Here is a 13198-nt window from a genome sequence, read left to right as displayed (position 1 = left end):
CTAACTAAAGGCAAGAAATAAAATCAGCTATCCACAAAAGCAGTCAAGGGAAACACAAAGGAGTACAGAATAAAACACCTAAGATATAAAGAATGGAGGAGGAAGAATAAGAAGGGAGATCTAAAGAATCATCAGACTATGTTTATAGTAGCATAAAAAGTGAGTTAAAGCTAGATGGTTAGATAGTAAAGAAGCTACCCTTAAACCTTTGGTAACCATGAATCCAAAGCCTGCAATGGCAATAACTACATATCTATCCATAATCACCCTAAATGTAAATGTACTGAATGCACCAATCAAAAGACACAGAGTAACAGAATGGATATAAAAGCAAGACCCATCTATATGCTGCTTACAAGAAACTCACCTCAAACCCAAAGACATGCACAGATTAAAAGTCAAGGGTTGGAGAAAGATATTTCATGCAAACAATAGAGAGAAAAAAGCAGGTGTTGCAATACTAGTATCAGACAAAATAGACTTCAAAACAAAGAAAGTAACAAGAGATAAAGAGGGACATTACATAATGATAAAGGGGTCAGTCCAACAAGAGGATATAACCATTATAAATATCTATACATCCAACACAGGAGTACCCACATATGTGAAACAAATACTCACTGAATTAAAATAGGAAATAGAATGCAATGCATTCATTTTAGGAGACTTCAACACACCAGTCACTCCAAAGGACAGATCCACCAGACAGAAAATAAGTAAGGACACAGAGGCACTGAACAACACACTAGAACAGATGGACCTAACAGACATCTACAGAACTCTACACCCAAAAGCAGCAGGATACACATTCTTCTCAAGTGCACGTGGAACATTTTTCAGAATAGACCACATACTAGGTCACAAAAAGAGCCTCAGTAAATTCAAAAAGATTGAAATCCTACCAGCCAACTTTTCAGACCACAAAGGCATAAAACTAGAAATAAATTGTACAAAGAAAACAAAAAGGCTCACAAACACATGGAGGCCTAACAGCATGCTCCTAAATAATCAATGGATCAATGACCAAATTAAAACAGAGATCAAGCAATACATGGAGACAAATGACAGCCACAACACAAAGCCCCAGCTTCTGTGGGATGCAGCAAAGGCAGTTCTAAGAGGAAAGTAGCAATCCAGGCCTATTTAAAGAAGGAAGAACAGTCCCAAATGAATAGTCTGAAGTCACAATTATTGAAATTGGAAAAAAGAAGGACAAATGAGGCCCAAAGTAAGCAGAAGGAGGGACATTCTAAAAATCAGAGAAGAAATAAACAAAACGATAGAAAAAAATAACAAAACCAAGAGCTCGTTCTTTGAGGAAATAAACAAAATAGGTAAACCCCCTAGCCAAACTTATTAAGAGAAAAAGAGAATCTACACACATAAACAGAATCAGAAATGAGAAAGGAAAAATCACGACAGACCCCATAGAAATTCAAAGAATTATTAGACAATACTATGAAAATCTATATGTGAACAAGCTCCATAACCTAGAAGAAATGGACAACTTCCTGGAAAAATACAACCTTCCAAGACTGACCAAGGAAGAAACAGAAAATCTAAACAGACCAATTACCAGCAATAAAATTGAATCAGTAATCAAAAAACTACCCAAGAACAAAACCCCTGGCCCATATGGATTTACCTGAATTTTATTAAACATATAGAGAAGACATAATACCAATTCTCCTAAAAGTTTTCCAAAAAATAGAAGAAGAGGGAATACTTCCAAACTCATTCTATGCAGCCAGCATCACTCTAATACCCAAACCAGGCAAAGACCCCACAAAAGGACAAAAACCACATGATCATCTCCATTGATGCTGAAAAATCATTCCACAAAATTCAACTCCATTCATGATAAAAACTCTCAATAAAATCGGTATAGAGGGCAAGTACCTCAACATAATAAAGGTCACATATGACAAACCCATAGCCAACATCATACTTAACAGTGAGAAGCTGAAAGCTTTTCCTCTGAGATTGGGAATAAGACAGGGATGCCCACTCTTCCCACTTCTATTCAATGTAGTTCTGGAGGTCCTAACCATGGCAATCAGACAAAACAAAGAAATAAAAGACATCCTGATTGGTAAAGAAGAAGTCAAACTGTCACTGTTTACAGATGACATGATATTGTACATAAAAAACCCTAAAGATTCCACTCCAAATCTATTAGAAGTAATATCTGAATTCAGTAAAGTTGCAGGATACAAAACTAATACAGAGAAATCTGTTGCATTCACTAACGATGAACTAGCAGAAAGAGAAATCAGGAAAACAATTCCATTCACAATGGCATCAAAAAGAATAAAATACATAGAAATAAACCTAACCAAGGAAGTGAAAGACCTATACCCTGAAAACTGTAAGACACTCTTAAGAGAAATTGAAGAGGACACTAACAAATGGAAATTCATCCCATGCTCTTAGGTAGGAAGAATTAATATTGTCAAAATGGCCATGCTGCCTAAAGCAATCTACAGATTCAATACAATCCCTATCAAAATACCGACAGCATTCTTCAACGAACTGAAACAAATACTTCTAAAATTCATATGGAACCACAGAAGACCTTGAAAAGCCAAAGCAATCCTGAAAAGGAAGAATAAAGCAGGGGGGATCTCGCTTCCCAACCTCAAGCTCTACTACAAAGCCACAGTAATCAAGACAATTTGGTACTGCACAAGAACAGACCCACAGACCAGTGGAACACAATAGAGAGTCCAGACATTAACCCAAACATACAGGGTCAATTAATATATGATAAAGAAGCCATGGATATACAATGGGAAAATGACAGCTGGTATTGGCAAAACTGGACAGCTACATGTAAGAGAATGAAACTGGATCACTGTCTAACCCCATACACAAAAGTAAATTCAAAATGGATCAAAGACCTGAATGTAACTCATGAAAGCATAAAACTCTTAGAAAAAAACAGGCAAAAATCTCCTGGACATAAACATGAGCAACTTCTTCATGAATATATCTCCCCGGGCAAGGGAAACAAAAGCAAAAATGAACAAATGGGACTATATCAAGCTGAAAAGCTTCTGTACAGCAAAGGACACCATCAATAGGACAAAAATACATCCTACAGTATGGGAGAATATATTCATAAATGACAGACCCGATAAAGGGTTGACATCCAAAATATATAAAGAGCTCACACAACACACCTCAACAAACAAAAGCAAATAATCCAATTTAAAAATGGGCAGAGGATCTGACACTTCTCCAAAGAAATTCAGATGGGAGGAGGGGGCGGAACATGGCGGCGTGAGTAGAGCAGTGGAAATCTCCTCCCCAAACCACATATATCTATGAAAATATAACAAAGACAACCCTCCCTAGAATAAAGACCAGAGGACACAGCACAATATCCAGACCACATCCGCACCTGAGAGAACCCAGCGCCTCGCGAAGGGGGTAAGATACAAGCCCCGGCCCGGCGGGAAGCGAGCGCCCATCCCCCCAACTCCCGGCGGGAGAAGAAGAGGCAGAGCGGGAGGGAGACGGAGCCCAGGACTGCCGAACACCCAGCCCCAGCCATCCGGGCCAGAGTGCAGGGCCCTCGATACTGGGAAAACAGGGCAGCAAGAACAGTGAGCGGGCACCGGTGGCCTGGTGCTGGAGGACACCAGAAAAGCCAGCGCCCATTTTTTTTTTTCTGTTTTGTTTTGGTGAGCGCTTTTTGGAAGTCTTAAAGGGATAGGGACCCCAATACTAGGGAAACAGGGCAGTAAGAACAGTGAGCGGGCACCGGAGGCCTGGCGCCGGAGGACAACAGAAAAGCAAGTGACCACTTTTTTTTTTTGCTGTTTTGTGTTGGTGAGCTTTTTGGAAGTCTTAAAGGGATAGGGATCCCAATACTAGGGAAACAGGGCAGCAAGACCAGTGAGCAGATGCCTGAGGCTGGCGCTGGAGAAAAAAGAAAAACGAGCGGCCACCTTTTTTTTTTTTTTTTTTTTTAATTAAAATTTTTTTTTTTTTTTTTTTGGTGGTCATTGTTTTGTTTTGGCAGGTGCTTTTTGGAAGTCTTAAAGGGGCAGGGTGGGACACTTAATCCAGAGGTAGGGAATCCGGGGATCTCTGGGCACCCTAACCCCTGGGCTGCAGGGAGCAGGGAGGCCCCTTACGGAGATAAATAGCCTCCCAGCCGCTCCCGCTCTAATGCGACTCCACCACTTTGGAGTAGCTGCCCGAGCCAGGCCACGCCCACAGCAACAGCGGAGATTAACTCCATAGCAGCCGGGCAGGAAGCAGAAACCCTGTCTGCGCGCAGCTACCCAGCACAAGCCACTAGAGGTCGCTGTTCTCCCAGGAGAGGAGGGCCACAAACCAACAAGAAAGGAAGTCCTTCCAGCCGTCACTCGTCCCAGCTCTGCAAACTATTCCTATCACCATGAAAAGGCAAAGCTACAGGCAGACAAAGATCACAGAGACAACACCAGAGAAGGAGACAGACCTAACCGGTCTTCCTGAAAAAGAATTCAAAATAAGAATCATAAACATGCTGACAGAGATGCAGAGAAATACGCAAGAGAAATGGGATGAAGTCCGGAGGGAGATCACAGATGCCAGAAAGGAGATCACAGAAATGAAACAAACTCTGGAAGGGTTTATAAGCAGAATGGATAGGATGCAAGAGGCCATTGATGGAATTGAAACCAGAGAACAGGAACGCATAGAAGCTGACATAGAGAGAGACAAAAGGATCTCCAGGAATGAAACAATATTAAGAGAACTGTGTGACCAATCCAAAAGGAACAATATCCGTATTATAGGGGTTCCAGAAGAAGAAGAGAGAGGAAAAGAGATGGAAAGTATCTTAGAAGAAATAATTGCTGAAAACTTCCCCAAACTGGGGGAGGAAATAATCGAACAGACCACGGAAATACACAGAACCCCCAACAGAAAGGATCCAAGGAGGACAACACCAAGACACATAATAATTAAGATGACAAAGATCAAGGACAAGGGAAGAGTTTTAAAGGCAGCTAGAGAGAAAAAGGTCACCTATAAAGGAAAACCCATCAGGCTAACATCAGATTTCTCGACAGAAACCCTACAGGCCAGAAGAGATGGCATGATATATTTAATACAATGAAACAGAAGGGCCTTGAACCAAGGATACTGTATCCAGCACGACTATCATTCAAATATGATGGTGGGATTAAACAATTCCCAGACAAACAAAAGCTGAGGGAATTTGCTTTCCACAAACCACCTCTACAGAACATCTTACAGGGACTGCTCTAGATGGGAGCACTCCTAGAAAGAGCACAGAACAAAACACTCAACATATGAAGAATGGAGGAGGGGGAATAAGAAGGGAGAGAAATAAACATCAGACTGTGTTTATAATAGCTCAATAAGTGAGTTAAGTTACACAGTAAGGTAGTAAAGAAGCTAACCTTGAACCTTTGGTAACCACAAATCTAAAGCCTGCAATGGCAATAAGTACATATCTTTCAATAGTCACCCTAAATGTAAATGGACTGAATGCACCAATCAAAAGACACAGAGTAACAGAATGGATAAAAAAGCAAGACCCATCTATATGCTGCTTACAAGAGACTCACGTCAAACCCAAAAACATGCACAGATTAAGTCAAGGGATGGAAAAAGATATTTCATGCAAACAACAGAGAGAAAAAACCAGGTGTCGCAATACTAGTATCAGACAAAATAGACTTCAAAACAAAGAAAGTAACAAGAGATAAAGAAGGACACTGCATAATGATAAAGGGCTCAGTCCAACAAGAGGATATAACCATTATAAACATATATGCACCCAATACAGGAGCAACAATATATGTGAAACAAATACTAACAGAATTAAAGGAGGAAACAGAATGCAATGCATACATTTTGGGAGATTTTAACACACCGCTCACTCCAAAGGACAGATCAACCAGACAGAAAATAAATAAGGACACAGAGGCACTGAACAATACACTAGAACAGATGGACCTAACAGACAGTTAAGAACTCTACATCCAAAAGCAACACGATACACATTCTTCTCAAGTGCACATGGAACATTCTCCAGAATAGACCACATACTAGGCCACAAAAAGAGCCTCAGTAAATTCCAAAAGATTGAAATCCTACCAACCAACTTTTCAGACCACAAAGGCATAAAACTAGAAATAAACTGTACAAAGAAAGCAAAGAGGCTTACAAACACATGGAGGCTTAACAACACGCTCCTAAATAATCAATGGATCAATGACCAAATCAAAATGGAGATCCAGCAATATATGGAAACAAATGACAACAACAACACTAACCCCAACTTCTGTGGGACACAGCAAAAGCAGTCTTAAGAGGAAAGTATATAGCAATCCAAGCATATTTAAAAAAGGAAGAGCAATCCCAAATGAATGGTCTAATGTCACAATTATCAAAATTGGAGAAAGAAGAACAGATGAGGCCTAAGGTCAGCAGAAGGAGGGACATAATAAAGATGAGAGAAGAAATAAATAAAATTGAGAAGAATAAAACAATAGCAAAAATCAATGAAACCAAGAGCTGGTTCTTCGAGAAAATAAGCAAAACAGATAAGCCTCTAGCCAGACTTATTAAGAAGAAAAGAGAGTCAACACAAATCAACAGTATCAGAAACGAGAAAGGAAAAATCACGACGGACCCCGCAGAAATACAAAGAATTATTAGAGAATACTATGAAAACCTATATGCTAACAAGCTGGGAAACCTAGGAGAAATGGACAACCTCCTAGAAAAATACAACTTTCCAAGATTGACCCAGAAAGAAACAGAAAATCTAAACAGACCAATTACCAGCAACGAAATTGAAGTGGTAATGAAAAAACTACCAAAGAACAAAACCCCCGGGCCAGATGGATTTACCTCAGAATTTTATCAGACACACAGGGAAGACATAATACCCATTCTACTTAAAGTTTTCCAAAAAATAGAGGAGGAGGGGATACTCCCAAACTCATTCTATGAAGCTAACATCACCCTAATACGAAGACCAGGCAAAGACCCCACCAAAAAAGAAAACTACAGACCAATATCCCTGATGAACGTAGATGCAAAAATACTCAACAAAATATTAGCAAACCGAATTCAAAAATACATCAAAAGGATCATACACCATGACCAAGTGGGATTCATCCCAGGGATGCAAGGATGGTACAACATTCGAAAGTCCATCAACATCATCCACCACATCAACAAAAAGAAAGACAGAAACCACATGATCATCTCCATAGATGCTGAAAAAGCATTTGACCAAGTTCAACATCCATTCATGATAAAAACTCTCAGCAAAATGGGAATAGAGGGCAAGTACCTCAACATAATAAGGGCCATCTATGATAAACCCACAGCCAACATTATATTGAACAGCGAGAAGCTGAAAGCATTTCCTCTGAGATCGGGAACTAGACAGGGATGCCCACTCTCTCCACTGTTATTTAACATAGTACTAGAGGTCCTAGCCACGGCAATCAGACAAAATAAAGAAATACAAGGAATCCAGATTGGTAAAGAAGAAGTTAAACTGTCACTATTTGCAGATGACATGATACTGTACATAAAAAACCCTAAAGACTCCACCCCAAAACTACTAGAACTGATATCGGAATACAGCAAAGTTGCAGGATACAAAATCAACACACAGAAATCTGTGGCTTTCCTATATACTAACAATGAACCAACAGAGAGAGAAATCAGGAAAACAACTCCATTCACAATTGCATCAAAAAAAATAAAATACCTCGGAATAAACCTAACCAAAGAAGTGAAAGACTTATACTCTGAAAAATACAAGTCACTCTTAAGAGAAATTAAAGGGGACACTAACAGATGGAAACTCATCCCATGCTCGTGGCTAGGAAGAATTAATATCGTCAAAATGGCCATCCTGCCCAAAGCAATATACAGATTTGATGCAATCCCTATGAAACTACCAGCAACATTCTTCAATGAACTGGAACAAATAATTCAAAAATTCATATGGAAACACGAAAGACCCCGAATAGCCAAAGCAATCCTGAGAAAGAAGAATAAAGTAGGGGGGATTTCACTCCCCAACTTCAAGCCCTACTATAAAGCCATAGTAATCAAGACAATTTGGTACTGGCACAAGAGCAGAGCCACAGACCAATGGAACAGACTAGAGAATCCAGACATTAACCCAGACATATATGGCCAATTAATATTTGATAAAGGAGCCATGGACATACAATGGCGAAATGACAGTCTCTTCAACAGATGGTGCTGGCAAAACTGGACAGCTACATGTAGGAGAATGAAACTGGACCATTGTCTAACCCCATATACAAAAGTAAACTCAAAATGGATCAAAGACCTGAATGTAAGTCATGAAACCATTAAACTCTTGGAAGAAAACATAGGCAAAAACCTCTTAGACATAAACATGAATGACCTCTTCTTGAACATATCTCCCCGGGCAAGGAAAACAACAGCAAAAATGAGTAAGTGGGACTATATTAAGCTGAAAAGCTTCTGTACAGCAAAAGACACCATCAATAGAACAAAAAGGAACCCTACAGTATGGGGAGAATATCTTTGAAAATGACAGATCTGATAAAGGCTTGACATCCAGAATATATAAAGAGCTCACATGCCTCAACAAACAAAAACCAAAAAACCCAACTAAAAAATGGGCAGAGGAACTGAACAGACAGTTCTCCAAAAAAGAAATACAGATGGCCAACAGACACATGAAAAGATGCTCCACATTGCTAATTATCAGAGAAATGCAAATTAAAAGTACAATGAGGTATCACCTCACACCAGTAAGGATGGCTGCCATCCAAAAGACAAACAACAACAAATGTTGGCGAGGCTGTGGAGAAAGGGGAACCCTCCTACACTGCTGGTGGGAATGTAAACTTGTTCAACCATTGTGGAAAGCAGTATGGAGGTACATCAAAATGCTCAAAACAGACTTACCATTTGACCCAGGAATTGCACTCCTAGGAATTTACCCTAAGAATGCAGCACTCAAGTATGAGAAAGATCAGTGCACCCCTATGTTTATCGCAGCACTATTTACAATAGCCAAGAATTGGAAGCAACCTAAATGTCCATCGATAGATGAATGAATAAAGAAGATGTGGTACATATACACAATGGAATACTACTCAGCCATAAGAAAAGGGCAAATCCAACCATTTGCAGCAACATGGATGGAGCTGGAGTGTATTATGCTCAGTGAAACAAGCCAAGCGGAGAAAAAGAAATACCAAATGATTTCACTCATCTGTGGAATATAAGAACAAAGGAAAAACTGAAGGAACAAAATAGCAGCAGAATCACAGAACTCAAGAATGGACTAACAGGTACCAAAGGGAAAGGGACTGGGGAGGATGGGTGGGTAGGGAGGGATAAGAGGGGGGAGAAGTAGGGGGAGTATTAAGATCAGCATGCATGGGGGGGTAGGAGAAAACGGAGGGCTCTACAACACAGAGAAGGCAAATAGTGATTCTACAACATTTTGCTATGCTGATGGACAGTAACTGTAAAGGGGTTTATAGGGGAGACCTGGTATAGGGGAGAGCCTAGTAAACATAATATTCGTCATGTAAGTGTAGATTAGTGATACCAAAAATAAACAAACAAAACAAAACAAACAAACAAAAAAAGGGCAGTTCCTGTGTGGTAACCTCCAATGAGTTCTACACAAGGGTATAAAGGGCATACAAAAGTGTAGGCAAAGGGTCTGTTTGTGTTTATACAGAGGATCAAAGCCTAATTGGGCTACCCTGAAAATGAACTAAGATACGATATGAAAAAGAACTTCCAACATCAGCACTCTCTGGAAGACTCATGCCAGAAGATGATCATCAAAAAACCCCAACAAAGATCCACGCACTGCTACAGCTGTAGATGCACTCATCCCACCAGCTCCTGGACTTGCCATGGGAATGAAGGAGATATCTGAGCTGGCCTGTGCATACAGTAAAACAACAAATTTGACTGAATCTATACTGTTGGAACTCAATCAAGAATTAGGAGAAGTGCAAATTGTAGCGCTCCAAAATCTTACAGCTACAGACTATTTACTGTTAAAAGAACATAAGGGATGTGAACATTCTCCAGGAATGGGTTGTTTTAATTTGTCTGATTTCTCTCAGACTGTTCAAGTTCAGTTGGACAATATCCACCATATCATAGATAAGTTTTCACAAATGCCTAAGGTGCCTAACTGGTTTTCTTGGTTTCACTGGAGATGGCTGGTAATTACAGATATGCTTTGGTTATGTAACTATACTCCTATTATGTTAATGTGTGTGCGCAATTTAAGTAGTAGCTTAAAACCTATACATGCTGAAGTTACTCTACAAGAAGATATGTCAAAGAAATAATCAATCTTCCCAGGTTTTTTTCCGCCTGCTACTTCTATAGCTTTTCTTCTTCCTTCCTAATTACAACCCTTAAATAGAATTCGTGCCTCATATCAAATTTACTGAGTATCATAATTCTTCCAAGTGGTAAAGAGACCTCAAGACAAATGCTGGGCATAGAAGCTACAGGGCATAAATATGCAAAGAAATAAAAAGCTAACCATTTCAAACAACAAGGCTTCTCTCTCACTTACCAACTTTACATTTCCCTGTATGGCCCTGGAAGATGACTGGTTAGCCAGAGACGGGTAAGATTCCTCAAGGGAGGAACAACCTAAGACAGGCACAGTCGCAGGGGGGTCATCAGGTGCGAATTTGGGGATCAACAGAGGTGAGGCTTAGAACCTCACCCCCCCTGTTCTGAGAGAAATCTTCTGCATACGTGGATGTTTTATTGCCCTTGTCTAGCTTGGATTAACACATAGTCTACAGGCACACACCTGATCATCTACATTTGCTCCCTTACAACACTAAACTATGTTTTCTACCTTTATCTTGTATCTATCTACCACTTCAGCATTTTATTAAAAATAATAATAATAAAGAGAGAAATGTGGTATCCGCATACAAATCAAGTATAAAAATCAAATGAATATTCATATTTGAACTGTTTAGAGTTCATAATGCATGAGCAAAACCGAAAGTTTCTGTGATGACTGCCCTTGTACTGTTCGCTATGTAACTTATTCACTATGTAAGAATTTGTACTCCATGTAAGAACTTGTTTGTTATGCCTCAGAGGATTGGAGACTGACGAAAATTAGGCTTGGGGTGGATTAATGATTGTGCATTGCGCATAGACTCCCCTATACAGAATTTTATTGTTGTTAACAACCATTTGATCAATAAATATGAGAGATGCCCTCACAAAAAAAAAAAGTGCACACTTCCAATGGTAAAATAAATAAGTAACCAGGATGTAATGTATAGCATAAGGAATATAAAAAAAAATATGTAGACACCTATGTATGTGAAGTGTATGTAAAATCTTCCACTCTCCCACTCTTCTGACATCTAACATAAACGTGTTAGTAATCACTAAAAAAAAAAAAAGAAATTCAGATGGCCAACAGGCACATGAAAAGATGCTCCACATCGCTAATCATCAGAGAAATGGAAATTAAAACCACAATGAGATATCACCTCACACCAGTTAGGATGGCCAACATCCAAAAGACAAACAACAATAAGTGTTGGCGAGGATTTGGAGAAACGGTAACCCTCCTACACTGCTGGTGAGAATGTAAATTAGTTCAACCATTGTGGAAAACAGTATGGAGGTTCCTCAAAAAACTAAAAACAGAAATACCATTTGACCCAGGAATTCCACTACTAGGAATTTACCCTAAGAATGTAGCAGCCCAGTTTGAAAAAGACATATGCACCCCATATACACAATGGAATATTATTTAGCCATAAGAAGAAAACAAATCCTATCATTTGTGACAACATAGATGGAGCTTGAGGGTATTATGCTTAGTGAAATAAGCCAGACAGAAAAAGACAAGTATCAAATGATTTCACTCATCTGTGGAGTATAAGAACAAAGCAAAAACGGAAGGAACAAACAGCAGTTGACTCACAGAACCCATGAATAGACTAACAGTTGCCAAAGGGAAAGGGACTGGGGAGGATGGGGGGAAGGGAAAGATAAGGGAGAGAAAGGGGCATTATGGTCAGCACACATAATGTAGGGGGTGGGGAACAGGGAAGGCAGTACAACACAGAGAAGACAAGTAGTGAGTGATTCTATAGCATCTTACTACGCTGATGGACAGTGACTGTAATGGGGCACGTGGTAGGGACTTGATAATAGGGCGAGTCTAGTAACCATAATGTTGCTCATGTAATTGTACATTAATGATATGAAAAAAAAACAACACCAGCCCACATGGCAAAAAAAGCACAAAAAACTCTGGAGGCATTACATTAGATCATAGTAAAAGATAGCTTTTCAATATCCAACACCAAACAATATCCAATTCCTAGTGAATTAAAGCAAATCAGTTATGTGTTTTCTGAAAATTTTAAAAATTGGGAAATATATGAACAGAGAAGTGAATAATACACAAATACACATTTTGCCAAATAATTATGAAGTGAACACCCATTTAACCCCTTCTTGGATCAAGAAATAGACCATCACAACATCCCAGAAAACATATCTTTCTCCCTAGCAGTGCCTCTTCTCTCTCCTGGAGGTACCATCACCTGGCTTACATGGCAATCACGTCCTCGCTTTTCTTTGCCTGAGGTTTTGGTAACTTTATATGACACAAATTATACTTTATGTATTATTTTATATTTTCCTTAAGTTCAGCATTTGAGGGGTCTTCCATAGAGCATGTAGCTGTGTGTTCATATTTATCATTCATTTCATTTTCATTCATATTCATAGATACAATTTATTTCTCCTTTCTATGTTGATGAACATTTAGATTGTTTCTATGTTTTGGCTATTAGGAACTGTGTCGCTGTGAACATTCTTGCACATGTTACTTAGTGCACATTTGTACACGTTCTTCTAAGGCCTGAACCTAGAAGCAGTGCTAAGTCATAGGGGATGTGTATTTGCAGTGCCACCAGATCATGTCACACTGTTTTCTTTTTTCCTCCTTCCTCTCTTCGTTCCTTCCTTTATTGAAGTGGTGTCACACTGATTTCTAAAATGGTTTACTAGTAAACCCTCCCGTTGATAATATGTATATGAAAGTTTGTTGTATCACATACTCACCAACACTCAGTGTTATGAAACTTTCATCTATTCTGGTGGGTGTAAGCTGCTATAT

At 39.3% G+C, this 13198-nt stretch overlaps 1 protein-coding gene across 7 annotated transcripts in view; it reads left to right on the top strand.

Annotated features, from left to right (window-relative positions):
- The window catches only part of ADAM23 (ADAM metallopeptidase domain 23), a 174538-nt gene that overhangs the window by 135058 nt on the left and 26282 nt on the right, over positions 1-13198 (top strand). The gene's annotated exons all lie outside the window — the stretch shown is intronic.

Source organism: Manis pentadactyla, chromosome 6 (assembly GCF_030020395.1).
Source record: "Manis pentadactyla isolate mManPen7 chromosome 6, mManPen7.hap1, whole genome shotgun sequence".
Classification (NCBI taxonomy): Eukaryota; Metazoa; Chordata; class Mammalia; order Pholidota; family Manidae; genus Manis; species Manis pentadactyla.
The sequence above is the reverse complement of the archived record's forward strand: the minus strand, read 5'-3'. Positions and strand labels throughout refer to the sequence as shown.